The sequence below is a fragment of the Aethalodelphis obliquidens genome, unplaced genomic scaffold (assembly GCF_003676395.1).
Source record: "Aethalodelphis obliquidens isolate GAN/ISIS:26980383/991018 unplaced genomic scaffold, ASM367639v1 scaffold3, whole genome shotgun sequence".
NCBI classification, from domain to species: Eukaryota; Metazoa; Chordata; class Mammalia; order Artiodactyla; family Delphinidae; genus Aethalodelphis; species Aethalodelphis obliquidens.
In genome coordinates this window covers 17,510,138-17,537,688 of record NW_020837947.1, presented here as the reverse complement: position 1 = coordinate 17,537,688, position 27,551 = coordinate 17,510,138, and positions in this window count along the sequence as shown.

Here is a 27,551-nt window from a genome sequence, read left to right as displayed (position 1 = left end):
AAAGGAGGAATATTTCTATTGCAATAAATTATTTTTTGATTTGCCTCTATATACCTCTTCCTGCTCCAAATCCCCATTCTGAATGGCATCATTAAACAGCGCCCGATGTGAATATTAATGTGAGTCAGGAGAAGTCTGCCAGCCACACACAATGCAGTCACATGTTGGCTTTACATAATTATGCTTCCCTTTTCCTGTGTTCTTCACGAGGCCCAGTCTAGATTTTGCTGTGCTGTCTAGTAAATCTGCCGTGAAAATTTCCTTCTATTTGGATGATGGCCTAAAGTATTGCCAGCCTTATACCTCCATGAAATTTGGCTCAAAAGGAACCAAGCTACTGGCAAAAACGAAATTTTACCAGAGTTTTAAAGACACTATTCACATTCCACTGATGTTTTATTTCTTTTTTGTACAGCTATTCCTGCCACTAGATTATTGTTCTACACCTTTTTTTTTTTTTTTTTTTTTTTTTTGCGGTACGCTGGCGCCTCCCTGTTGTGGCCTCTCCCGTTGCGGAGCACAGGCTCCGGACGCGCAGGCTCAGCGGCCATGGCTCACGGGCCCAGCCGCTCCGCTCTGCAGCACGTGGGATCTTCCCGGACCGGGGCACGAACCCGTGTCCCCTGCATCGGCAGGCGGACTCTCAGCCACTGCACCACCAGGGAAGCCCTGTTCTGTGCCTCTGATATGTGCAGAAAGGTTAATAATATCGGCCTCCATAGCTCAGTGCCTAGGATTTGTTCAGAATAGTTACTATTGAAGGAAAGCCTAGTAAATATTTTCAGTCTGTGAAAAGGTATAGTTCCTCGTGAATGAAATTATTATTGTGCACCAATAGATATTGCTGATAGATGTGCTTGTTGTTTGATTCCCCTAATGTTGGTGAAGTTTCTTTAATCTCATTACAAGCTTTTTGTAGGGGAAATAAGGCCCCAAATACAAGGAGATTATAAGAAAGCTTCTGGCTCCTTTAAATGACTTTATAACCTCTTGCTATGAATGATTTACAATCTAACATACTGAAATAACTTGAAAATTGTATTTATAAACCATTACTAATCATTTTGAAGGCTTTGTGGGATAAACGATAATTTCTGAAATTCTATGGTTTGGCAAGTATGGCCTTAATGCCCATTGCAGTCTAGTATAAGAGGCTTTCTTAAGCAAACATATTTTGAGAATTAAAAAAAAAAAAGAGTGGATCACCAGGACCCAATGTGGATTTGCTAAGATGATTTGCTCTGATGGTAGGATTGCGGGAGTGCTAGTGAGGAGAGGTCAGGACAGTCTATCTGAATTTCAAAAGACATCTGTCAAAGGATCTCCTGATGTACTCATAGAAAATAGAGAAATTTGGTCTAAATCAATGGTTTTCAAAGATTCGTTTGAACACAAAGGATTTTTTTTTCAAACAAAAGATCATGAGGAAATATGGTATGCAAAAAAATAAAAAGGAAAGAAAAAAGAAAAGAGAAAGAGTCGGCTTAGGGAGAGGAGAGAGTACCCACCCTTTGCTCCTTTATTTCCTGCAGCCCCTGGACCTCATAATACTCTATGGAGAACAGATGGGAAGCCACTGGCGTATAGAATAACATCTTTGGCTGGTTTCGTAATTGGTTGAAGGACCATACCCAAATAGTACTCATTATTAACTTGATGACATTCTGCAATACTCCTGCAATGGAATGTCACAGAGATTCATTCATCCTCTATTTCTCATGCTTCCCATTTTCTAAATTTCTTGGGTAGATCAAGACATTGGTGATGATCAAATTCCTGAATATGAAGCTAGAGGAAATATTAACATATTGAACGGCAAAATCAGACTCTAAAAAGCTCTCAAGGGGTAGAGTGATAGGAAATCCAATAGGATGAAATGCAATGGCATAGATGAAAAGCTCTGCATTTAGGTTATTAAAACCAGTCATATGCATACAAGACAGAGGATATAATTTAGCAGCAAGTATGAGAAAGGTTTGGGGGTTTCAGTCAATTTTAAAATAATTGGTAGTCAAAAGTAGTAAAAAGTTAATATCTGGGCCAGGGCAACACAGGATCTCACATTCACTGACTGTCAGGACCAATCTGAACTGTGGGGTTCAGTATCGTAATAATGATTGTTAAGTACTTGCTCTGTGTCAGACTTACTTTTACTTTACATGAACTGTGATCCCCAGATTCCTGACCATATAGCTTCTTCGTGTGTGTGGGGGGGTGGAGGGGGTTCATCAAGAAACTCCTCTCTGTGCCACCTCTCCTCACAGCCCAGAGGCAACGGAGGCGGCATCCTGACTGCCATTCTAGCCACCGGCAGTGATTACTCTGAAAGATCCAAGTCCGACTCCCATCCATTGAAGAATTTTTAATGAGTCATGATCCTTGGATTTTCTTAAGACAAAACTGACCTAGTTCTTCATTCATTCTTTACAAAGATGAATCAAAGAATCAGGGATGTTTCAGGCCATAGACTTCATATGTGTCCTGTGACAACAGACTGATTTTGACTGTTTGTTCACTTCTAATCTAGTCCTGAGTCATGAAATTTGAAAGTGTGTGTAAATGGCTAATGCTCTTTAAAAAATAACAATAAGCCTTAAAAATAATATTCTTTCCAAACTCATGCTGTGGAGAACATTAGATCAGTTCCACTATTTGTGCCTCATAGCAAATTTTAACAGGCTATTTAATTATAATTAAAATCTTATAATTAGTATAAATTCTCCCTTCCTCTCTCTTTTTTCACATTTTTCCCTTCTCACTGTCTTAACCTCTTTTCTCCTTTGTTCCTTCAACACATTAAGCATTTTCTATGCCACAGGTCCTGGAGAGCAAAAAGAATAAAGTGAGGTCGGTTAGTCAGTGTTCAGGTGTAACCCTTGGACTAAGAAGTAAGTTGAATGAAATGACAGATACACGGGCAGTTTTAGTTTTTGGTTACTCTCTTAAAAGAGACCATCTTACTCAATGCCTAAGGCTCAATGCAGTTTCTTCCAAAATGCACCAAATAGAGCATTTTTGAGGCCACGTACCTAGTTCTTTATTTTAAAACTGTAGTAATTATTGCAGATAAACTCTCGCCAGGGGTTATACTCTACTTGCTTTGAGAAGATAAAAAATTCCAGCTGGCCTCTCTTGCTCTCACTTCTCTTTGTAAGATTTCCTGGCCTTCAGGCTGCAGTTTCTCATTCCCTCTGTCACTGGGGGGGGGGGGGGGGGGGGTGGCCAATGACAGCGTTCGCTTTGCTGGTTGCTGAGTGGATCGGGAGTCACTGGGGACATCTGCTCACACTAGCTCAGTCTAGCATTTTGTGGAGATAGCTGTAGGAGGAATCTTATACCCACATGAGCCGACAACTGCTGTTTTTCCAAGTAAAGTACTGATATTGGTATGGAAATAATTTTCTCTGGAGGCCGATAAACAACAGCTTCTGGGCAAAGCATTTAACTTGATCTGGTAATTTGTATATAATTTTAACATTCCAGTTCATTTTTTTACAGCATTCCAGAAAGTTATGCTATTGCTGCTTTTTCTTATTCCTCCTCTTTTCCCTTTCCTTTTCCTTTCCTTCCTTTTGAGAATTTAAAAAGTTTTGGTGCAAACTTTGTTTTCCCCTTTATTTAAAAAGAGTATTATTGAGATATCATCTGCATACCATACAATTCGCCCATTTAAAGTATACAGTTCAGTGATTTTTAGTATATTCACAGAGTTGTGTAACCGGCACCACAGTCAATTTTAGGACACTTTTATTACCTCAAAAAATAAGCCCTGTATGTGTTGGCAGTCACTCCCCACTTATCCCCAACTCCTACCCAATGCCAGCCCTCAGCAGCTGCTAATCTGCTGTCTGTCTCTATAGATTTGCCTATTCTAGAAATTTAATATAAATGGAATCATATGTCTGGTCTTTTAGATGGTCTAATATATGGTCTTTTATGATGGGCTTCTTTTATTTAGCATAATGTTTTCAGAGTCCGTCCACACTGAAGCGTGAATCAGTATTTCATTCTTTTTTATGGGTGAATAATATTCCATTGTATAGATATACCATATTTCCATTCTCTCTTCTTGAGGCCTCAAAGTTTTTAGCTCATCTATTGGATTATAAGTATTTTAAGGGCAGGGATTTTTTTTCCCCTACAAGGCTTGTTTTCTGCAACATATAATACAACACCTGCAATATAGTGCAAATTCAATAGTGTTGAATTGATGTTATAGAAGTATATGTGGAAAAAATGAGTTTGTTCTCTTAGCTTTGGCAGAGTGAAGGTTCTGAAGGAAAGATATGAAAGGGACAGTGAGAGAAACGATTTGACATAATAGATTGAATGAGTATGAAATTTGAAAAGGAGTAAAATAAAGAAGAGGGGCAAAGCACCTTAGTGGGACACAGAGGACCTTGGAAAGAAGGTTCAGAGAGCAGGAATAGCCAATCAGAGACACACATAGACACACAGAAGCAGTTTGAGTTAAGAGCCAAAATTTTAGAGTATTTATCACAGATTATGTTGAAAATTTTGGCAGAGACAGCTGCCAAAATTTTGCTCTGTTTTGTTTGTTTAGTTTTATAGATATCATGAAGTTGTTGAAATTAGAATGGGAAACTAGTTCATTCATGAATAATTGACATTTTTGTGGCTTGTCACCGTCTTCATCATCGCCATCACCATCATGTCACTGCTATTGTCACGCCACCATCAGCAGAAGCATCGTGAACGTTTATTGACTGCATATTGAAATGTTTTGAAAATGGCCGTTTCTTGGTGTTCAGGACTCTAGCCTAAAACATTTTACATGTGTTATTTTGTTAGTCTTCCTAACAATTCTATGAGGTAGGACCTATTAATATCCCCAGTTTTACATATGAGAAAAGTGAGGTTGGAATTTGAATTAGATTTGACTACTGACTCTGATAGCCATACGTACATTTTTCTAAAGTAATTTGTAGTTGCAACTCCTAAACTTTTTTTTTAAGTCTTTTTTTTTAATTAATTAATTTTATTTTTGGCTGCATTGGGTCTTCGTTGCTACGCGTGGGCTTTCTCTAGTTCCGGCGAGCGGGGGCTACTCTTCGTTGCGGTGCGCAGGCTTCTCATTGCGGTGGCTTCTCTTGCCGCAGAGCACGGGCTCTAGGCACGCGGGCTTCAGTAGTTGTGGCATATGGGCTCAGTAGTTGTTGCTTGCGGGCTCTAGAGTGCAGGCTCAGTACTTGTGACGCATGGGCTTAGTTCCTCCGTGGCACGTGGGATCTTCCTGGATCAGGGCTCGAAGCCGTGTCCCCTGCGTTGGCAGGCAGTTTCTCAACCACTGCGCCACCAGGGAAGCCCCGTAGCTCCTAAACTTTTAATCCAATTTCTGCTTCAGTCCCTTTTGACTTGGTGATGATTTCATAGTTATGGTGGTTTGGATGACTGTTAGTAAATATTCACACCCCTCCTATTCTCCCTGTGGATAGCATGTGCTTCCCACCCAACTAATCTGGGCTTCTGTGACTGGCTTTCACCACTGGAACATTAAGGGACATGATATAAGCAGAGGCCTTAAATGTGCTTGCACTCTTTGGCTGGCTTTTCATGCTCTATTGATCCATCACAAAAAGAGGATGCCCAAATAGCCACTGCCCCTTCAGTCTAGGGCCTAAAATGAATATGTGTGGAGCAGACCTGAGCCAAGCTGCCTGGCACCAAGCCCAGCTGACCCTTAACCTGAAACCCACTCGGATCAACTTAAATACACAAATCTAAGAGCATGAGACTAAATGCTTGACACTGCAAGCAGCCGGGTTGGGGTGGAAGGTTACACTGACCTACTGCAGCAGTTTTGACTATTATAATAGTATATATTTGTTCTTTCATTTATTTAGTAATTAATTTCACCAGGGCTGATTTGATTGTCTACCTTGTGTCAGTCACTGTAGCAGGTGTTGGGCTTATAAAGATGCAGCCAGTAAAGTTTTTTTGTGTGTGTGTGGTACGCGGGCCTCTAGCTGCTGTGGCCTCTCCTGTTGCGGAGCACAGCCTCCGGACGTACAGGCTCAGCGGCCATGGCTCACGGGCCCAGCCGCTCTGCGGCATGTGGGATCCTCCCGGACCGGGGCACGAACCCACGTCCCCTGCATCGGCAGGCGGACTCTCAACCACTGCGCCATCAGGGAAGCCCCAGTAAAGTTTTTATTGTCTTGCATTTGGTGTTTATTTAGTCAGGAAAGATGATGTGTCCATACATTATTAGAAGACAGTATAAAAGCTGGTTAGTGCCCTAGCAGGTGGCTAAATCTATGCTCTGCGAGTTCCAAGAAGAGGATATTATGAATGATTGGATGTATCCAGAAAGGCTAAGGGACTATGAGAATGCAAGGTAATATATGTAACAAGTAATAGGATTAAACTCTGCTGAACACCAAGAAATGTACATTTTCATGAGGTTGGCAATCGTGTTTCTAGCAAACAGAGATAACACCCTCATCAAAAATTGAGAAATTAGATGTCGATCATCAAAAATTGAAAAATTAGAATATCTCCCAAGAATTCATTTGTATGAGCACGTGATCAAGATACTTGCATGAAACTGTAGAAATGAAATACAAAATCCCCTCATTTCGTTCTTTTTATGTCACCTGGCCTGGATCATAAAAAATAAGATACCTGTCATTGGATTCCTATATTTGTCACTTCTCACCAATTTTTAATTTTTTCTGTGGCCATTGCCTGGCATGTTGCTGCCCAGTGGTTATGCATTTAGGCTCTGGGGTCAGATAGACCTGGGTGAAGATCCAGCCGCTCTACACCAAGTAACCTTTATAAAGCGTCAGTCACGTGGCAGACCATTACCAAATGTTAACTACTATTATTCACAGTATGATCCAAACCCTTGATGAACGGCTCCTGAGACACAGGGGTCCCTTGCTGCTACCTGATGCTCAACAGACAAATTTTAAGTATACCTTTAATTTAGATGAAAGAAGGATTTAGAGAAATTTTTTTAAAAAAGACATCGGTTGGGTGAATAGAGGAATGTGTGTTAGAATCACTCATCACAGAAAGTAATATTCCAGCCATGTGAGGACAAGGCGAGAGAAGTGACAGCAGCCGGCAGCAGGCTGAGATCTGGGTGCTGGAAAACCCATGGAGGACTGCTCACCTGGCACAGAGCTGCCCAAACGCCGGCCAGCCACCGTTCTCTGGGACCCGCCGAGACACTCGAGGCAGCATGGCTCCATCTGCCAAGCCCCCATCCCGTTAAGCAGAGAGAAGATCCCTTCACGACAGGGGGAGTCCAGGTTCGGTGAAGAGTGCCCCCCATATTCAGCTCAGCGCCTAAGGTTCTCCATCAAACTTAACATTGAAGGAATAAACTCGTTTTAGCTCCAGATCCCTGGTGAACTTGCCTCATCATGAGCAAGTATGGCTTTATGTCTCTGAACCACAGCTTTTCCTCTCTGTAGAGCAGAGAGGATAATACCTACCTGTTTGTTGCCCTTGGGGTTGTTTCATGGCTGGAATGAAATATTGCATATAAATGGACAAACCCTCATGTCCCTGTTGGATGTAAGGGATGAAGGACTAGAAAGCTGTTGCCATCTTGGTACTTCCCAAAGATGCCCAGGTATGAACATCTCAGCAAAGCTTTGTTTTTTTTTTTAATCGACAGTCTTCTCTTAAAGAAAACATGCAGTTTAGCCGGCAAGGGTTAGCTGATGCTTGTATGCCTTTTCATTTTGAAAAAAGAAAAAGAAACCGTCTCATCAAAATTTTTAGCTTTTCTAAATACCCCCCTGTGCGACCAAAGGCTGTTCACCATGATGGGGACATGAGGACTAATGGGTTCATTCTTACTCTTTGGCACAGCAGCTGTTTCAGGAAAATGAATGGGGGACTGTCATCAGAGCACGTTCCTGTGTATGATTTATATGTCTTCTTTTTCATGGGCAAAGTCTGCTTTTTTTTTTTTTTCCACTTCAACAAGCTTAATACTTTTGTTCAGTAACAGCCATTATTAATTTCTCTCATGAACATATTTTAAATTCCTCACATGACAGTTTAGAGAAACTAATGAAAATTAGAGTGTGTTAGCATATCACATCCCAACAGAGACCTCCTCATACATTCAATTACACTTAGTGATGGTAACAGGACTACAGAGAAAAGCATTACCATTTATACCTGCTTGCTCCTGTGCTCTCAATCTCTCTCTTTCCACCAAATACTTGGAAAAAATATAGCAGTAAGCAAAGGAAAAGTCAATTTTGATGCTATTTTAAAATACGGTTATTTCTGAAAATGCTTGTGCTCTTGATAAGAAACAGGACGGTTATAGCACATGTAACTTACTTATTTGTCAGTTAGGAACATTAGTCCATCTATCTACACTACTGAAAATTTTTCCTTTGTTCACCAAAGGCTTCAAAGGAATTAAATAAAGATTTTTTTTTCTGCCTAGATATATACTTTGGCAATTTGATTTTGTTTTAAAGTAGCATAATTACATTTTCTCCGTCCATTCTGTGAATCACAGCTACCTTGGGAATGCCTTTGAAAAGCTTGATTAGGAATGTAAGACACGGGAGACTGGTGTCTGAGGGTACTGATGCTCGCCCCGTCTCCTGAGCCTGGTTTGAAATTCAGCTCTGCCCAGCAGGGCCTGCCCTGAGCTGTGTGGTATCATTTTTAGAACTGTGGGCCTGAGTAACCGTGCGTGTGCCATGACCAGCAGATTGGCCAAGTCATCTTCAGGTAAATAGTGTGGGGCTCTCCATCCTTGATGCCAGACACTTTTATAGCCTGTTATGGGGTAAATTAAAGGCACAATTTATTCTTCATGAGTCTGTCAGCTTTGGGATTTTCTGTTTTAGATGGTGACCTTCTCTAATTCAGGGACAGCTGTTAAGTTTATTTTGTGTTACCTGTATGTGCATTTTGATTCAAATTTAATAATATACTCATTTACTAGCTAATGATTTGGTAGACTAGTGTTTTCAAACATGCTTATTAATTTGTTTGTTTCAGACCAAATACTTGCTGATTTTTCCCAGTAAGAAAGAACAGTTAGGGCACATATGTAGACATCAGTTGACCTGGATACGTTCTGTGCAGGCATTTTGCTGTGTATTCTGGTTCTAAAGATAGACAAGACAAAGTCAATTATTTAGGCTGTAAACTGCAAATACTTGGCAAATGAAAGTTATTCAGTTTCTAACCTTTTGTAAATTTTTATAGTCTTGGAATCCATGCCAGGAAGCCAGAGTTTCAAACTTTGACGTGGTTACAATTCTGATCTAAGTATAATACTGTAGTTAATATGAATTAGTAACAAAATACAAAAGCACAAGTAGGGCTTCCCTGGTGGCGCAGTGGTTGAGAGTCCACCTGCCGATGCAGGGGACACGGGCTCGTGCCCGGGTCCGGGAAGATCCCACATGCCGCGGAGTGGCTGGGCCCCTGAGCCATGGCCACTGAGCCTGCGCGTCCGGAGCCTGTGCTCCGCAACGGGAGAGACCACAGCAGTGAGAGGCCCGTGTACCGCAAAAAAAAAAAAAAAAAAAAAAAGCACAAGTAATGAAATTTGTAATTTGAAAAATGCTGAACCTTATCCAGTACTTGATCTGTGAAAATATATGTATGTTCAAGGTGAGGATATTAAAGTTTTATTCTGTATAGCCAATGTATACATTTACTAGCGTGAATGGTATTTTCAATATGAGATGTCTCCAAGCTTCATGCGTAGCTCAAACCTATGCTCACGCTGGTCAGGAAGGATGGAGCTGCTGCTCTGGGGGCCCCTGAGGAGTGACGGCTCATCCTCAGCTCAGCGGGCTCCATTACCAAAGTGTGGGTGCTGCATCCTCCCCACACCAAAGTTCTCTTTTGTTAGCCAGAAGACCTGGAAGAAAAGCAGGAATAGAGAAGAGAATAGGCTTGCATTCCCTCAGAGCAGCTAGCTGCCTTTCTGACTCAGAAAGATTGAAAAACATGCTTATAAATGTTTCCTCTGCTTCTTTCTCTGGAAGGATTTTCATATGTTCCCTCTTAGAAAATCATAATAGTTATTCAGATTCATCAGTTTGAACATCCACTCTGTTTTGATTGGCTGCCCATTCCCTAAAAACTTCAGTGTAGGTTTTTTTAATAACCATGTAGAAACAAGGACAACTTCTAATTGAGACAGTTATTTATTGATTTATTTTTATTAGGAAAGGTTGCTTCTGATTATAAAGGGCAAGAATGTTGCAGGGTTTTTTTGTGAGGGTAAAGTTGGGGGAAAAGAGTAAGTTACTATTTGAATTATTCAGCTGAGGCTGTACACATTGCAGTTAAAAGGCTTAGAGGTAAGGGATTATGAGTGTAAAAGCAGAGCTCTTCAAGACCTCGTCAAGTTCTAAGGAGGAATCGTAAAGTATGGTTAAAATGCTAAAATGTGCTCACAAATTGAAGAAAGATACATTTTGAACTTTACATCTACCCAGTAAACGAGGATTACTTTGTTCACCCCATTTAAAACAGGTTCAATGTGAAGTTTCCTTATGAAAAAAAGTAAAATTTTATGATGCTTTTGCCTTAATACCAAAATGGAAAAGCACCTAGAAAAGTTGCCAAGTCAATCGGCCACTGACTTTGTCAGATTTTGCTTCAAAGCCATGACCTACAAAGTTAGACCTGGGGACTTTGTCTTCAAGAAGATCACTCAGATGCTTATCTTGTTGCTAAGCAGTTAAGTATTTTTTAATTTCATGTTAGCTTCCCTTGTTCTGCCCCCCTCAACTCCTCAAATATCCCTTTGAAGATTCACTGAACCCTTGTAGAAACTTTAAAATTGCATAATAGTAACCTCAGTTTCCTTAATCCTCTGTAAACCTGCTTTAACATCCAGGAGACATTAATAATAGTTGGACAATGATGGATGGGCATTGCTTTGTAGAGTGGGGTGGGGATACAAGATCTGAGAAGTCTAGATTTTTAACCTGATCCCTGAATTCTTCTGCCTGTAACAGCTCGTTCAGTGCTCAGCTCTTGCAGCTGAAATATTTGATTCAAAGTTGGAGGTCCAAGATTGGAAGATTTCCCCCAAGAATTTCTTTTCCCAAGTCCTTCCATTAAAGGGGCTTCAACAGCGCGTGATACAGTCAGTCCTCTGCCCACTTGCTGGGGGGCTCTCTTTAGATGCTAGCTGATTCATTGGCCTCAGTGAAGTCAAAGAGCCCTCTTCACAGTGGGTGTGATGGAGCAAGTCATTGGGAAGATGGACCTTTTGGACATAGTAAAATGCAGTGTTCAGGAGAGAGGCACAAGGAAGGGCACCTTTCAGAACTTCTGCATGTCAGGTTGCTCTCTCCAACTTGGTTATTGTCTTATGTGACTCTGACTCTCTTCCTCTCTCTGTCTTTTTAAGTTATTTGCTCAAAAATTTAATGGTTGGATGACTAGACTCTCATCATAAAATTTCAAAATGTCTATAAAGAGTGTGTGTTTTTAAATGATTCAGATCCTAAATTTTCAAGAGTTTTGTACGTGATTAGCATCCAGCTGTCTCAAACCCTGCTGTGAGCTTTCTTTGGTATTCTGCCCCACATGCCATTGCAAGACTTGTGTGGTTACATTTATAGTGTATGATGGGAGGCAAGCAATACAGAATCTATTCATTTTACCTATAAACGTGGAATAACTTAACTTTTAGAGTTTTGCAGTGAAATTCTTGTTTGCTTCATTGGAGTTTGATTTCATGATGTACTTACTAAAATTAATTTCCTCTTAATGCAGTTATAAAATGCTTAGAGGAAAAATAATATTCTTGGAATACTTGATTTTTTTTTTTTTTTTGGCTGTGTTGCTGCGCGTGGGCTTTCTCTAGTTGCAGCAAGTGGGGGCTACTCTTTGTTGCTGCGCGCGGGCTTCTCATTGTCGTGGCTTCTCTTGTTGCGGAGCACGGGCTCTAGGTGCGCGGGCTTCAGTAGTTGTGGCGTGTGGCTCAGTAGTTATGGCTCGCAGCCTCAGTAGTTGTGGCACACAGGCTTAGTTGCTCCGCAGTATGTGGGATCTTCCTGGGCCAGGGATCAAACCTGTGTCCCCTGCATTGGCAGGCAGATTCTTAACCACTGTACCACCGGGGAAGCCCTGGAATACTTGATTTTTTTGTTACAGCAATGACAGTCTAACATGAAGATGTTTGATTTGTTTTCCTATTTTATTCTTCTGTTTTAATTCCTTCAGTCTGGAAATAACGAATTACACCTTTTGTTAAAATGTTCCCTTTTGTTTCCTGTAAAGTGAACAATGAGATTATTACACACAATGGGATTATTACACACACATCACACAATGTTTTTTCTTTTTCTTTGTAGGAAAATAATGAGCTAGATTATAGCTTACTGCAAAATGTATGTGGCACTTGTAATTATTTCTTAGTTAAAAAAATATCCATTTTCTTTTCAACTTTCATGCTTTAAAGATTTGATAAAAATTTTTAGCTTCCAGCTTTTCTCATTCTTATTCATTGTTGTTCTTGGTGCATTTAATTTCATATATCACAGGCTGTGAAAAAGGCCCTGAATAATATCCTTGGTAGAAATGTCAGTTCTCTGGGCCTCAGATTCCTTATCAGTAAAATGTACCCTAGATGATCCCAGAAATCTTTTGAAGCTCCAATTTATTTATTTATTTGTTGGTTTATTTTATTTTTTAATTAAAAGATAGCTGGTGTGCAAATATTATGTTAGTTTCAGGTATGCTACATAATGATTTGACGTTTTCGTACATTAGGAAATGATCACCATGATAATGTTTGATAGAATTCACCCATGAAACGTCTGGTCCTAGACTTTTGTTTGTTGAGAGTTTTGTTTATTACTGATTCAGTTTCATTATTGGTAATTGGTCTGTTCATGTTCTCTATTCTTATTTCAGTCTTGAAAGATCGTATGTTTCTAGGAGTTTATCCATTTCTTCTAGGTTGTCCATTTTATTGGCATGTAATTGTTCGTATTATCCTTTGTATTTCGGTGGTGTCAGTTGTAACTTCTGCTCTTTCATTTCTGATTTTATTGATTTGGGCCCTCTCTCTTTTTTTCCTGATGAGTTTGGCTAAAAGTTTATTAATTTTGTTTCTCTTTTCAATGAACCAACTCTTAGTTTCATTGATCTTTTCTATTGTTTTTTAGTCTCTATTTCATTTATTTCTGCTCTGATCTTTATGATATCTTTCCTTCTACTAACTTTGGGTTTTGTTTGTTCTTCTTTTTCTGGTTCCTTTAGGTGTAAGGTTAGGTTGTTTATTTGAGATTTTTGCTTTTTCCTGAGGTAGGCTTGTATCACTATAAGCTTTCATCTTAGAACTGCTTTTGCTGGGTCACATAAACTTTGAATCCTTATGTTTCCATTTTCATTTGTCTCCAGGGATTTTTTAATTTCCTTTTTGATTTCCTCAGTGACCCATTGGTTGTTTAGTAGCATACTGTTTAACCTCCGTGTGTTTTTTGCAGTTTTTTTTTCTTGTTGTTGATTTCTAGTCTCATATTATTATTTTTGGAAAAGATTCTTTTTTTTTTTTTTTTTTTTGCCGTACGTGAGCCTCTCACCATTGTGGCCTCTCCCGTTGCGAAGCACAGGCTCCGGACACGCAGGCTCAGCGGCCATGGCTCACGGGCCCAGCCGCTCTGTGGCATGTGGGATCTTCCCGGACCAGGGCACGAACCCGTGTCCCCTGCATCGGCAGGCGGACTCTCAACCACTGTGCAACCAAGGAAGCCCTTGGAAAAGATTCTTGATATGATTTAAGTCTTCTTAAATTTACTAAGACTTCTTTTATTGCCTAGCATGCACTCTATCCTGGAGAATGTTCCATGTGCACTTGAAAAGAATGTGTATTCTGCTGCTGAACCTTCAGTTCAGATGACAGTATAATCATGGCAGCAATCAAGGTTAATAGGTCATTACAGTGACTGAATTATCCTGCTCATGCACTGCATTTTTGACACGTGACCTTTACATTCAAGCTGCAAGGTCCTCTTTTACATGTTCCCTGAAAGACATTCGTTCTTAGAGACATCTACCAGCATTTAGTGCTAGTGGTCATGTATCCCAACCTTTTCATTTTACAGATAAGGAAAACAAAACAGTGTTTTATTAAAACAACAATGTGAGAGCAAATAAACTGACTTTTTGTTGCTTTCTAATAGCTGTGGAACCCCAGTCTTACTATAAATAATCCCAAACCAAGGCTGCAAAACTTCAAAGCTAATTCTCTAAAATATTCGTACAGTCAAAGTCTTCCCACTGCCTCTGAGGCTGCCTTCTTGCTTATCTGGGTGGAGGGGCTCAGTGCGAATGTGAATGGGGTTGGTCCCAGTGGTTAGTTGGTTGCCATCTGCACCATTGTCACCCCAGAATAAAGTCACTGAAAAGAAACAGAAAATACATACCACTTAGGTGTGTCTCACTTTATGGAGATAATTATTACTTACCCAGATACAAGAAATTTAGCCAATAAACTTATCATGATGTAATAATTTTATTCCTTATTCTGGTGAGGAACACTTAGTTGTTTCATATCTGTTTCATGCTCTCTACTCTGATACTCTGTTTGATCCTGCAAATTCTCACGTCTACAGACATGTGAATAGTTACTTTATTTACCGTTCATCTTAAAAGATTGAGATGTTTAGTGCTTGCATTTTGCACATGCCAGAGATTTATATTTTAAATTTAATGCTCTGTGCCTAGTCCTCTGATAAACTTAAGAATGTATTAGAAGGAAAGAATTGCTTGGCCTAGAGAAATGAAGATGTGATGGGAGAAAGTCTGGCAGGAGATGAGAATGGAGGTGTGGGATCAAATTTCTGTTGTTCATCTTTTTTTCAAGACCTTCAAATTATACAAAATGAGTACAACTCTGAAAATTCATAAAGCTGGTTGTGGAAACAGTTTTCCATCTTTAGCAATATTTTTGCCTGTGGAGCTGACTTTCCTTCCAGGACTAGATCATTAGGTAGGACCTAGATCATTAGGTTGGGCAAGATATGGTGACCTTACCTCCTGTGTCCACAACTCAGACCTGCTGGAAATTTTGGTTGGATTCCAGAGATATCCCTAGTCTGATTGATCCTTCCAGCTGGGATGAAAAAAACTTCATCAAATCTTTCACCATCGTAACATTCCATTTTCCTACAATGTCAAAAGTATCATTCTATTTTATTTGGTGAGGTTTACCCAAGGCCTTTCCAGCTGAAGCATCTGAAGCAACATCTCCACCAAACATTCAACAACCTAAATTGCTTAAATAGTCATTTGTAATGGGACTAGTGTGGGATTTCAGGATGACATCAGGTGATACAACGGCTATTGTAACAAGGCTCTCCCTAAATTGAAAGCCAAATTTGGTTATGCATGCCGGGAGAAGGGTCTGCATGGGCTCATAGCTTTGAGAAAGGTATCCATAGTTTTCACAGATTCTCAAACAGCTGTTGTTGTTGTTTAAATGCCTTGAAAGGAAAAATACTGTAGCTAGACTAAAGAAAAGACCTCAGTTTTCATGAGGGGACAAATAAAAGTATATTGTTGCCTCTGTATAATTAACGATACCAGATACGTGGTAAACTGAGAAGTAGCCTGATGGTTCCTGGACCAAGAGCTCTGCCACAACCAGTGCCACAGTGAGTCACAGCCAATCTGTAAGTTTTGTTATATGGAAGCAGGAGAAATGGCAAATTCTGCCCATTGACCAAAGTATAGGAATACGGAAAGAGAAGAATGTGATGACTTGTGCAATGTTCATGGGTGAACCCTGTGTATTCAATAAAAATATCCATATGCTTCTATAATAGAAGATCATAGTTTTCTGTTTGGTAGTGATCAGCACATAAAAAGGTAAACCTCAGTGATTTAAACTGGGGCAACAGGGGCTGGAGGGAGGATTCACAACCAAGTGACCATAAAACACCTATATAAAAAGTATGAAATAGAGGCATTTTAAGTCACAGGTTCTCAGTGAAAGGTATTCAGTAAAATGACTGAACCAACAGGTGACATCACTATACTAGAAGAGTGTATGCAATGAGGCCTGAATAATAGCTTAATATTGTAATACCTTGAGAGCTCCTGAAAAGTATTTGTAAGTTGAGGAGACCATGTTTCATTCACTCGTTAATGCTTCTTTTAAAAATTAAGAATTTATTTTTATTTATTGTTAACTCAAATATATTCCACATATTTGATTTTTATATATGTTCTCTATTCTATATACACTATATATTTTTCTCTATACTTGATATATTTTTCTAAATGTATTTTTCTATGGGCTTTAACATTCCATTCATTTTTTAAAGGAATTAAATATTTGCTTAACAATTAGATGTCCCTTCTACAGTCCTTTAAATCTTGTGGGTAGACTTTTTTCTTAATTATCTATGGGCGTGGGGATGAGAGCAACTAAAACACACAGTAAAGAAGCTAATTTTATCCAACTGTGAGTAGTAGTTCTTTTCCTTCATTTGACTTTGATATAGTTTAAAGAAAAAAAGTGGACCATTTGTCTGATTTGAATTTTCTTTCTTTTACCCTGTGGTAACAATTAGAGGGAAGAGGATAAAATCTCCAACTGGAAAATCATCCCAAATTCATTAGACTTGTCACTTATTTACCAGTAAGAAGCAATTTTAAGTTGTGCTTTTCTGCTTGGGTAAAGTGTATAGTCTGAAGCATTTTGTTGCACAGAATGTGGTATATGTTTATGGAAGACTTTACTAGACACAAAGGAAGAAAGAAATGAGCTTCTGACAGGTTAGCAAGGGTTTGTTTGGGATCTTAACTTGCCTGGGGTTAACTAGTGTTGTAGGTCCAAAGTAACTGGGTTTAAATGTCACATATAATGACAAGTAGGAAAATCGGGACGATATTTGCATGTGAATGGGGATAAAGGTGACTGGTCGTTGATTCACTGGCGTGATGAATGTTTGCCCTTGGTGAAATGTTTTACCTTCCGTGAAATTATAAACAATATTTCTTACTGACTGTAAAATGTAGACGCCAAGCCTAGAAGTGTATGCTTCTGAAATGCTGCTCCAATTAGAAAACTGTTTTTTTTAAACCCAATCAGAAGAGGCAAGGAGACTTGGAGTTTTGCCCTTTTGAGGTTTAGATTTCCCTTAATGTCTATCTTTCTGTTTAGGAGAAGTGAGAGAGGAACTGGGCAGTATATTCCAGGAATATATAGAATATGTCTGTTTAGAGGTCAGAGGACCAAGACATTTTACACACATTCCTTAGGAAATATTTTTAAAGCCTCTAGAAGAAATTAGATGTATTCTTATATTGTTTTATGTTATTAAAATTCCTCTCTCTATTGATCTAATGTGCTTTTTTATTTATAAAGTTAATATCTCTGTGGAAATAAACACAACTCTCAACTGTGAGACTGTAGGAACAAAGTCTCTTCAAGACTTTAATAATTAGAGAGTCTCAGAACTTGGTCAAAAAATAGATATTTCTTTTTGTTTTGTAGAAACATTATCAAATACTTTCATTGATTGAAAAGATTGATTTTTTTTCAAGACCACTTTGCTTCATAGTGCTTTCATTTCATTATATTAAAGTAGAACATGATTTTATAGGGTTATGTTTGTAAATCATTTTATGTGCCTGTATATGTATGTGTGTATGTGCATCAACTGTTTTAAGCCAGTAATTCTCCAAATCATCACAGAGAAATAAGATTCATAGAAGCCCCTTGATTAACCTCTCGGTCAAACAATAAATTAGGATCAGGGTTAGAATTAGAGCTCACCAATGGCGCTGAATTTTGGGCCCGTTATTGAAACATGCTGGTCGTAGTTTGATCTGCATAGAATCGTAGGTCAAGATACTCACAGACGGGTTTCTGTGTTCTGTGAAAAGACACAACAAAACCGAACATCAGAGACCGCCCGGGAAGCCCTCTTTGTGATGTGAAACACCACCAGCATCCAGGGACTTTAGGAAGGAGATGCCCCAGTCAGAGGCTCTGTGGGACTGCTTGGCTAGAGCACCCCTCCTCCCACCCGCACAACGGGACGCCTCGCTGATTTGAAGAAATGCCACCAACAGCTGATGGCAAGTGCAAAGAGGGAAGACAATCCCCACTTGGGGGTCACTGAGCCTGACATCTTTCTTTCAAGAAATTGAGAAAAGGCCAGCTCCCCTGGGCTATGTGAGGTCAACATTCCAGACAGCACCACCTGTGGAAGCGGGTTTGGAAATTGTCTTTGAAAAAGCACTCTCCAACTTCATTTCTCTAAGCTCACGCAATCTGTTTTTAAAACAAAAGGAACATTGTCCCTTCCTCTGCTTGTGGTGATAATGCTGACCCGTGGGTTAGAATCATAGAATTTTTCTATAGCTGAATATGTTTATACATTTACGGCAGCTTAAACATGTATAGGCCATCTGGAGAAAGGGAAAGAGCCTGTTACATTGAAGTCCATTGTACTAGGTATAATCTTGCACATGTATGCTAACACTTTTCATCTCAGAGGATTTTCCATAATTTTGTACAGTGAGGGTCTTAAGCACAGATGGTCTTCAGCTGAGAAGCAGGTCAGGGATAAGAGCGTAAGGATTAGTGGGGTCTGAGGAAAACTAAGGCCTATGTATCATCCAAGAAGAGTTGGTGTTACTTGGCTCTAGCTGATGGTTGCATAAAAGATAGCGATCCAGGGCTGTCAGATCTTAAGACTCTTAAGACTTGTTTTCATAAGAAAGTAAAGCTCACGTTTTTATTTGAGAATTTTCAGTCTTAATGTTTTGAGCCCAGTGAAATGCATCTGTAGGCCAGAACTGGCGCTCGGTTCCTCAGTGCACTGGGGTCATTGCCAATTGGCTCACTCCATGGCAAGCCCTGTGCCAAGTGTTTTATATCTGTGAGCTCCTTTATCTTTGCCACAATTTTGTGAAATAGGTATTATTATCCTGTTTTCCGGATAAGGATACTGAAGTTTGATGTGGTTAGGTAACTCACGTAGAATTTAGTAGCTAGTATGTCAGAAGAAAAGGAGACCAACCTCAAGCTCAGAGTTTGAGTTCGCAAATAGTTATTGATACGTAATATCTTTCAGAGACTTGCTAAGCTCTAGGGATCCAATAAGAAATGAAACAAATGCAGAAGACTTATAGTTTATTTTAATTAAAATACAGCAGATGAAGGCAAGGGTAAGATACTTAAGGAGCACACAAGAGGAGAAGGATTCCAGGAGGTGATGCTCATCTGGGCCTTGAGGGGTGGGTAGGAGTTGATTAAGTGAAGAACATAGTGATGGGATTTATGGTGTTCTAGGCATAAGTAGGTAGGATTCCCAGAGGTGAGAAGACGGGGGACCGCCTATGAAGTGATAGATGTTTGATATAACTGGAGATAGCATTCAAGATAGGGATGAAAGATGGCAAGGAAAGGTAAAGCTGGAGAGATAAAGCAGAGGGGGCAAAACAAAGAGTTTTATTTTTTCTAGCTTCATTAAGTTATGATTGACAAAGATGGTGTATACTTAGGTTGTACAATGTGATTTTTTTGAAGGTATACAACATGCTGATTGAATATATGTATACATTGTGAAATGATTACCACAGTCTAGTTAATTAACACATCTGTGGGTGGTGAGACCACTTAAGATCGATCTACTCTCAGAAAATTTCAAGTATACTATACAGTATTATTCACTTTAATTACCATGCTGTACATTAGATCCCTAGAACTTACTCATCTTATTACTGAAAGTTTGTACCCTTTGGCCAATAGCTCCCCATTCCTCCCACACATTCTCTACCACCAGCCCCTGGCAACCAGTTCTACTCATAGAACCAGAACTACTCTCTGGTTCTATGAGTTTGACATTTAGATTCTACATGTAAGTGAGATCCTACAATGTTTGTCTTTTTGAGTCTGACTTATTTCACTTAACATAATGTTTTCCAGGTTTATTTGTGTTGTTGCTAATAGCAGGATTTCCTTTTTTATGGCTGAATAATATTCTATTGTGTGTATGTATGGTGTGTGTACAGCATATCTTCTTTACCCATTCATCTGTTGATGGACACTTAGGTTGTTTCCATATCTTGGCTATTGTGAATAATGCTTCAGTGAACATGGGAGTACAGATACCTCTTCAAGATACTGATTCATTTCCTTTGGATATATATCCAGAAATGGGATTGCTGGATGTTATGGTAGTTCTATTTTTAATTTTTTGAGGAACCTCCGTAATGTTTTCCACAGTAGCTGTACCAATTTACATTCCCACCAGCAGAACACAAACGTTCGCTTTTCTCCACATCCTTGCCAACCTTTGTTAGCTCTTATCTTTTCGGTAATAGTCATTCTAACAGGTGTGAGGTGATATCTGATGTGGCTTTGATTTGCATTTCCTTAATGATAAGTGATTTTTTTTTTTCTTTTGCGGTATGCGGGCCTCTCACTGTTGTGGCCTCTCCCGTTGCGGAGCACAGGCTCCGGACGCGCAGGCTCAGTGGCCATGGCTCACGGGCTCAGCCGCCCCACGGCATGTGGGATCTTCCCGGACCAGGGCATGAACCCGTGTCCCCTGCATCGGCAGGCGGACTCTCAACCACTGCGCCACCAGGGAAGCCCGATAAGTGATTTTTGAGCATCTTTTCACATACTTGTTGACCATTTGTATGTCTTCTTTGGAAAAATGTATATTCAGGTCCTTTGCCCATTTAAAAAATCAGGTTATTTGGATTTTTGCTTTTGAGTTGTATGAGTTCCTTTTATATTTTGAATATTAACCTTGCCAGATATATGGTTTGCAAATATTTTCTCCCATTCCACAGGTTGCCTTTTCATTTTGTTGATGGTTTCCTTTGCTGTGCAGAAGCTTTTTAGTTTGATGTAGTCCCAGTTGCTTATGTTTGCTTTTGTTGCCTGTGCTTTTGAGATTGTATACAAAAAAATCATTGCCAAGACCAAAGCTAAGGAGCTTTTCCCCTATATTTTTTCTAACAGTTTTATAGTTTTATACATTTAAATCTTTAATCCATTTCATGTTGATTTTACACAAAGAGTTTTAAACTAGGGGATGACTTGATAATTTGAGTTTTCAGATGATTACTGTGGCTACAATGTGGAGAGAAGAGATTGAGGACATCAGTGAATATGGAGATGATCACAGAGATGGGGAGATCTTTCGGAAGGTAATTGGAGTAATCCAGGATGGGGAGATCTTTCGGAAGGTAATTGGAGTAATCCAGGAGAGGGGATAGTGCCTTGAAGCAGAGTAGTGACGTGGAAATGCCATTGAAGTTTGCAAGAAACATTTAAGAGGTAGAATAAGTCAGAAATGGTGACTGAGTAGATAGATACAGGGGGTGAGAGAGAGAGAGGATAATCAAAGATGAAGTTAAGGGCTTCCCTGGTGGCGCAGTGGTTGAGAATCTGCCTGCTAATGCAGGGGACACGGGTTCGAGCCCTGGTCTGGGAGGATCCCACATGCCGCGGAGCAACTGGGCCCGTGAGCCGCAACTACTGAGCCTGCGCGTCTGGAGCCTGTGCCCCGCAATAAGAGAGGCCACGATAGTGAGAGGCCCGCGCACCACGATGAAGAGTGGCCCCCGCTTGCCACAACTGGAGAAAGCCCTCTTACAGTAACGAAGACCCAACACAACAAAAATAAATAAATAAATAACTTAAAAAAAAAGATGAAGTTAAGATTTCTGGTTTTGCGAATTGTGCATATGGTAACACCATTTACAAAGATTCAGAGTTTGAAGGAACTGGCTTTGAGTGGGGTGGAAGATAAAGCGATCAGATTTGCGGAGGTTGAGTCTAGTGTGAAGTGCTAGTGGGACACTTAAGTGGAAATTTCTAGAAGTCACTCAGTGATACTGATCTCATGCTCTGGGGAGCAACCTTGGCTAGACGAATAGATTGTAAGTGTGTAGATGGCAACAGAAGGTATGGAAGAGGATGAGTTGGCCAAAGTAGGAAGTAGCATAATTTCTCTCAGAGTATTAGTTCCAGACACTGTGGGTTGCTGAAGGCACCCTCATCGGGGCTTCTGGATGAGGACATCCATCGCGATGCCACACTGAGCAGGGGAAACATCACTGCCATCATGCCGGATTCATCTCCCAAGAGAAAACTTAGGTGACTAGAGAATCATTGCTCCCCACATCCTCTTCCAAAAATGTATCCTTTGAGCTTTTTTCTTCTTTTTAAAAGAGCTGCATTTTTATTAAAATAAATCATTTGACTTATGATTATTAATTTTCATCATATAAAAGAGAAATCGTTACAGAATGATATTGTAGCAAATTTTTTAAAAGTACCACTTCTTTTTCTTTTCATATATAATTTACAAAAAGAGAGGCGTAGATCTTAAGTGTAACATTTGGTGAGTTCTCACAATAGTATACACTAATGTAATCCCCACAGATCAAGATGAAGACCATTTTAACACCCCATAGAAATCCTCGTTAATAATAAATTCCCCATCCTCCCGTGAAGGCAACCACAAATATTTTATTCATGTTTTGATTGGACTAGCCTTTATTTTTATTGAATTGCAGGAGCTTTTGGACTAGTCATTTTTTGTCACTTTTTTTAAAATTAATTTTTACTGGAGTATAGTTGCTTTACAATGTTGTGTTCGTTTCTACTGTACAGCAAAGTGAATAGGCTATATTTGTACATCTATCCCCTCTTTTTTGGATTTCCTTCCCATTTAGGTCACCACAGAGCACTGAGTACAGTTCCCTGCGCTATACAGTAGGTTCTCATTAGTTTGTATCCTTTGAACTTATCTCAAACGTAATACCTCTACAATTTAAGTGACAGTGTTCACGTTCACTCAAACCCAGTATTCTGTAGGGACTCTTCAAGAGAGTAAGTAAACTGATCAAGGTTATGTTTCAGAATTTGAACCTAGGTCTCTGGGAGTTGATGTCACCACATGTCAGCTGGTTAGCAGGATCCTGGTTAGTGGGGAACTTCCCTCTCTGATGCTACCTATCAGTTTTAGAGAAGGAGATGGTAGATGCATCAGCGCACATCCCAGTCCACTGCCAAAAATGGAAGTTAAAGCGTCTGGTTGACCAAGATGCACCCCCTCACCATTGTCCTCCTTTCAGTTGATGTCCAAGACCTCCTAATTATTCCTCTGCCAGAAATATTCAACTCCGGGAGAGATGCAAGCAGCAGTCTCAACTTTGGCTCTGCAAAGTTGGAGATGATTTGTCTTAAATATCTCTGTTCAGGGAGAACAAGTAAATGTACATGTACTGTTCTCTTTTAGATGCATCTGCAAGTCAGTGAGAAAACAGAGAAAGTAACTCAAAGTAATTGGTCCAGAACTTTATTTGGAATTGTTAACTCGATCAAACATTTGCTATTAACTTGTATATTTAAATACTGGTTAAAAGTTCCTGACCAATGATGCTTCACTCTATACATTTAATCACTATAAAAACCTGATAGGAAACATGATTTCTTACTTTTTCCTCCATACTAACATTCCATGAAGCTTTAGCTGTTTGAACTGATAAAAGCCATTGCCCTGCGAAGTAGAATTGATTGTGGAAGCACGTTCACACAAGAGGATGTTTTTTAGATTACCTCTGTTGGATTCTGATTAGCAATGTTTATGTTCCATGTAACGTTTTCCATATGCTGTTACTGTTTGAAAGTTTGGTCCCTGTATTTATTCTCATCATCAGCTGTGGAGGTCTAGACCCTATGCAGCAGCTTCAAACCAAATGTCTGAATATTCTGGCATCCTGACTGTCAGAACTGTTTATTTTAGTTGAGTTTAGTTTCATTTTTCATGCAAGGAGGGGTTAGGTGACATTTGTGAATATAATCACAAGCTCCTGACGTCCTTTATCTTTATGCTGGGGCCATTTTGCCATATGCTTAGTTGACCTACAATATGAAAAATCTTGGCATTTTCCATAGCCCTAAAGATAAAGCTGAATATTCTGGAAAATTCGCACGAGGTGAATTATGCTGTGACACTTTCAAAGTAGCTTTATTAGTTTTGTAAAAGCGATGTGTGCTGAATGAATGAAAGCAACGTCAATTGATCAAAGTACAGCCAGGAGAAAAAAGTCACCTGAAATGTTACCACCTGGGCAAGAACATAGTTCAGTGATAATCTTTCCCAGATCTCTCTCTGTGAATGTATTGCCATGTCTTTTAAATGATATTGATTGTTAAGAAGGCTAGAAGTGCATCTGGTATGTTGACTCATAGACAGTGATGATGTGATTTATTGTCCACACCTGGACACTTGGGAAGGAAAGGGGGGATCTATTCATAATCAGGCTGGGATGACCTGGGCTGGACCTGGGTGTACCTGGACTGTCCCAGGCACCTTGAGCTAGGATTACTCTCCTCAGAGACCCTTTACTATGTGCATGTTTGTTCATTTATTACACATTTATTGAACATTTATTATATGCCATGCACTAATCAGTAAAGTAAATAAAACGCAGATTCTACCTTTTTGGACTCACCATCCAATAGCAGTTAAAATGCCACGTGGTGGGGACTGTAGTGGAAGGACACCTATCACGTTATGAGAACACACACGGACAGTCAGGGAAAGCTGAGGCTGAGCAGTAGAAGGGCTGAGGTGAGTTTCAAAGGATTAGTGGAGTTGGCCTGACAAAGAAAGGAGCAAGGAACAGTCCCATTAAGGAAAGGCGATTTTTGCAAAGATCAGAGGAAAAAAAGTATATGAGACATTGGGAAAATGTAAAAGGCTTAGGATATTGACAACTTTTGGTGAAAAGAGGAAGTGGCTTAAGATGAGGTTGGCCATGAGGTAGAGACCTGATGATGAAGCATCTTGTAGGTCATGCCAGAGTGATTAGATTTTACCTTAAGGGCACTGGCATATTTTTAAGCAGGAAAGTCATCAGACTTGCACTTTAGAATGAAGGATTAAGATTTCATTCATGGGAAAGATTGAGATGTATCTGATGAAATTAAAGGGGGTTGAATCAACAGTGTTTGGGGCAAAGGAGAGGAGAGTGTCTTGGAGCCAAACTCAGGCACCAGGCTGGGTGGTAGGAACATTCACAGAAACGCAGAACACTGAAGGAGGAGCTGGTATGGGGGAAGGGGAAGAGGGTGTTCAGTCTGAGGCTCCGATAGGACATCTGTCTGTGTGATTTTGTCTGGTGATGTCTGTCTGTGTGATTTTGGCTGGAACTCAGTAGAGAGATCTAGGCTGGAGAGAGAGATTGAGGAATTGATAGCTTATAGGCACTGTTTGAAGCCATGGGAATTTGAGGCCAGTTTGATTTTTATTACTTATCATGAATTTCTATTAACTCTGGTTCAAGATTATTGAATTTGTAGTAGAGTAAAATAAATGGTAGCTAAAATGATGACATTTTGAAATTCATTCATCCCCACCCATTTTCGTGAAAGAAACATTTGTCTGGGAGATATAAAATATCACCATTCAGAATTTATTGTCCAAAGCCATTGGCAAAGAGATTTTTGGACAAAAATCAAGTTTAGAAAAGTCACTGTTCTTTCCATTTCATAAAAAGGAGAGGTAATTAAAGCTGTCTAATTACAAATAGCAAGTGATCGCAGTCCAGACTGCATTGTGGGGACAGGGAGCCCCACGTGGGTCATGGAAATTTACAAACAAGCCTGACGCACTCTAGCCACCGCGACTTTCTCCATTGCTAATCTTTAACATATGATTTCCCCTCTGAGAGTTGCTGAGAGTTGCCATATGCTTGCTGGTATTCAACTTTTACATAAAGAACAAAATCAAACGAGGGAGAATGATCAGAGAATAAGGGAGCTATGAGTGACATTAGAGATTCTTTATTCAACTGCATCATATTTTAGAAGAGGATACAGAAGACCAGAGTGTTTCAGTGCCTTCCCCCACGTCACGCCTGTGCCCGCGGTCAGAGCGCTACATACGGCTCAGCCACTCCTGCAGCCTCCTTCCAGCCTAGGATTCTGCAGAAATGAATGATCAATGCATTTATTATTCAGTAATAACAACTTTTATTTTATTTATTTCTTTTTTGCCGTTTCAAAACCATTGCTGTCTCAAAAACTGATAAATAAAAGCATGTAGTAACTACATCTGAACTGGCCAAAATGTGGGAACAGAAAATGAAAGGAGACAAAGGAGCATTTCTTATGCAGTTGCTTTGTAGTTTTCTCCTTAAATGCAGATATGCAAAGTGCGTTATCTCTGTGGTTACAAGTCCTTTATTTAATTGCACTGAAAGCTGTTTGGTTTCATCCTAAGGTCCAAATATTGCCTTCCGTTTGATGAGTGTTTTATTTTTTTGTCAGTGTTTTTGAAACCATATCATACACATTTTATGATAATGGCCATTTTTCTCTCAACCTAGCAAAACATAGAGATATAAGAGGAAACTAACTTAGAGATTACGATGTTCTCTGTTATTTTCTCCCATTAATTTTCTGCAATGCTATTGAACGAACGCTCACCGAATGAGAGGGGTCTAGATGTTGGAGACACCATGGCCCAGTAGAAATAGTGGAGAAGCCAGGGACTGTTTGGCATGTGGCCTTCCGTGGCCTTCTGTGGCCTCTCATCTCTCTGATCCTGATTCACTCCCTCCTTCCTATGTGTGTCGTATGGCTCCTTGCAATTCTAACAGTCTTTTATCCTACAGTCAAGACCTAGGTTTTCGTTTCCCCACAATTTTTGATTCCTCACCCCTTTTCTTCTTCTGTCTAATGTGTCACTGAGTCCTGTCACTTTATCTGGTCAACATTAGTTCACTATTGATTATTTGCTTGCTGGGTGCCCGCCACTGTCGTAGATGCCTCTTTTGCTTGTCATCTCTTACATTCATTACACCCACCTCCCCTGAGAACTGAGGACACCCAATGTCAGTGACTTCCGTTTGCTTTCCTCCTGGAAATGAAGCGTTACCTTCCTAGTTCACAAATGAAATGCCCATGCTTAAAGTATACACCTACCGTCCTAGTAGCCCAAGATGTTGATGTTTTATTGTCTCGATTTCGTATGGGAAAATGAGAAACAAGTTGAACAAATTAGGACACGTTTATAATCCACCTATTTCCTAAAATGTACCAGATTTTGATCTAAATAAGAAGTAAAACAGTGTTAGAAATAACTACTTTCAGATGTAATTAATTCGACTTCCCCTAAGCTCAAAATTTCCAGTAAGAAAATTATCTAAAGCTTGGTTCCATTATTCCTATTTTTGATTCCATTTTCATTTGATTGTTTCATTCACAAAATGGCAGCCAAAGGCATTTAGGACAGTGCAAGTGTATGTCTTTGCTACACATATCACGAATATAAAGTGGATACGTGTGGAGACTTCACACATCCGTATGCGTGTTATCTATTGCGCTATCAAGCAGTCCTCTTAATTACGCTTCATATATACTTTGTGCAACCAGGCATTGATCTTCCAAGTACCGTTGTCTGGTTCAAAGATTTGTAGTTAGGCGGAAAGATCTGGTAAAACGAATTCTATGGAATTATTCAAATGCCCTGTGTGTATGAAATTGTTCATCTAGAATTATTTACCTGGAAAAAGGC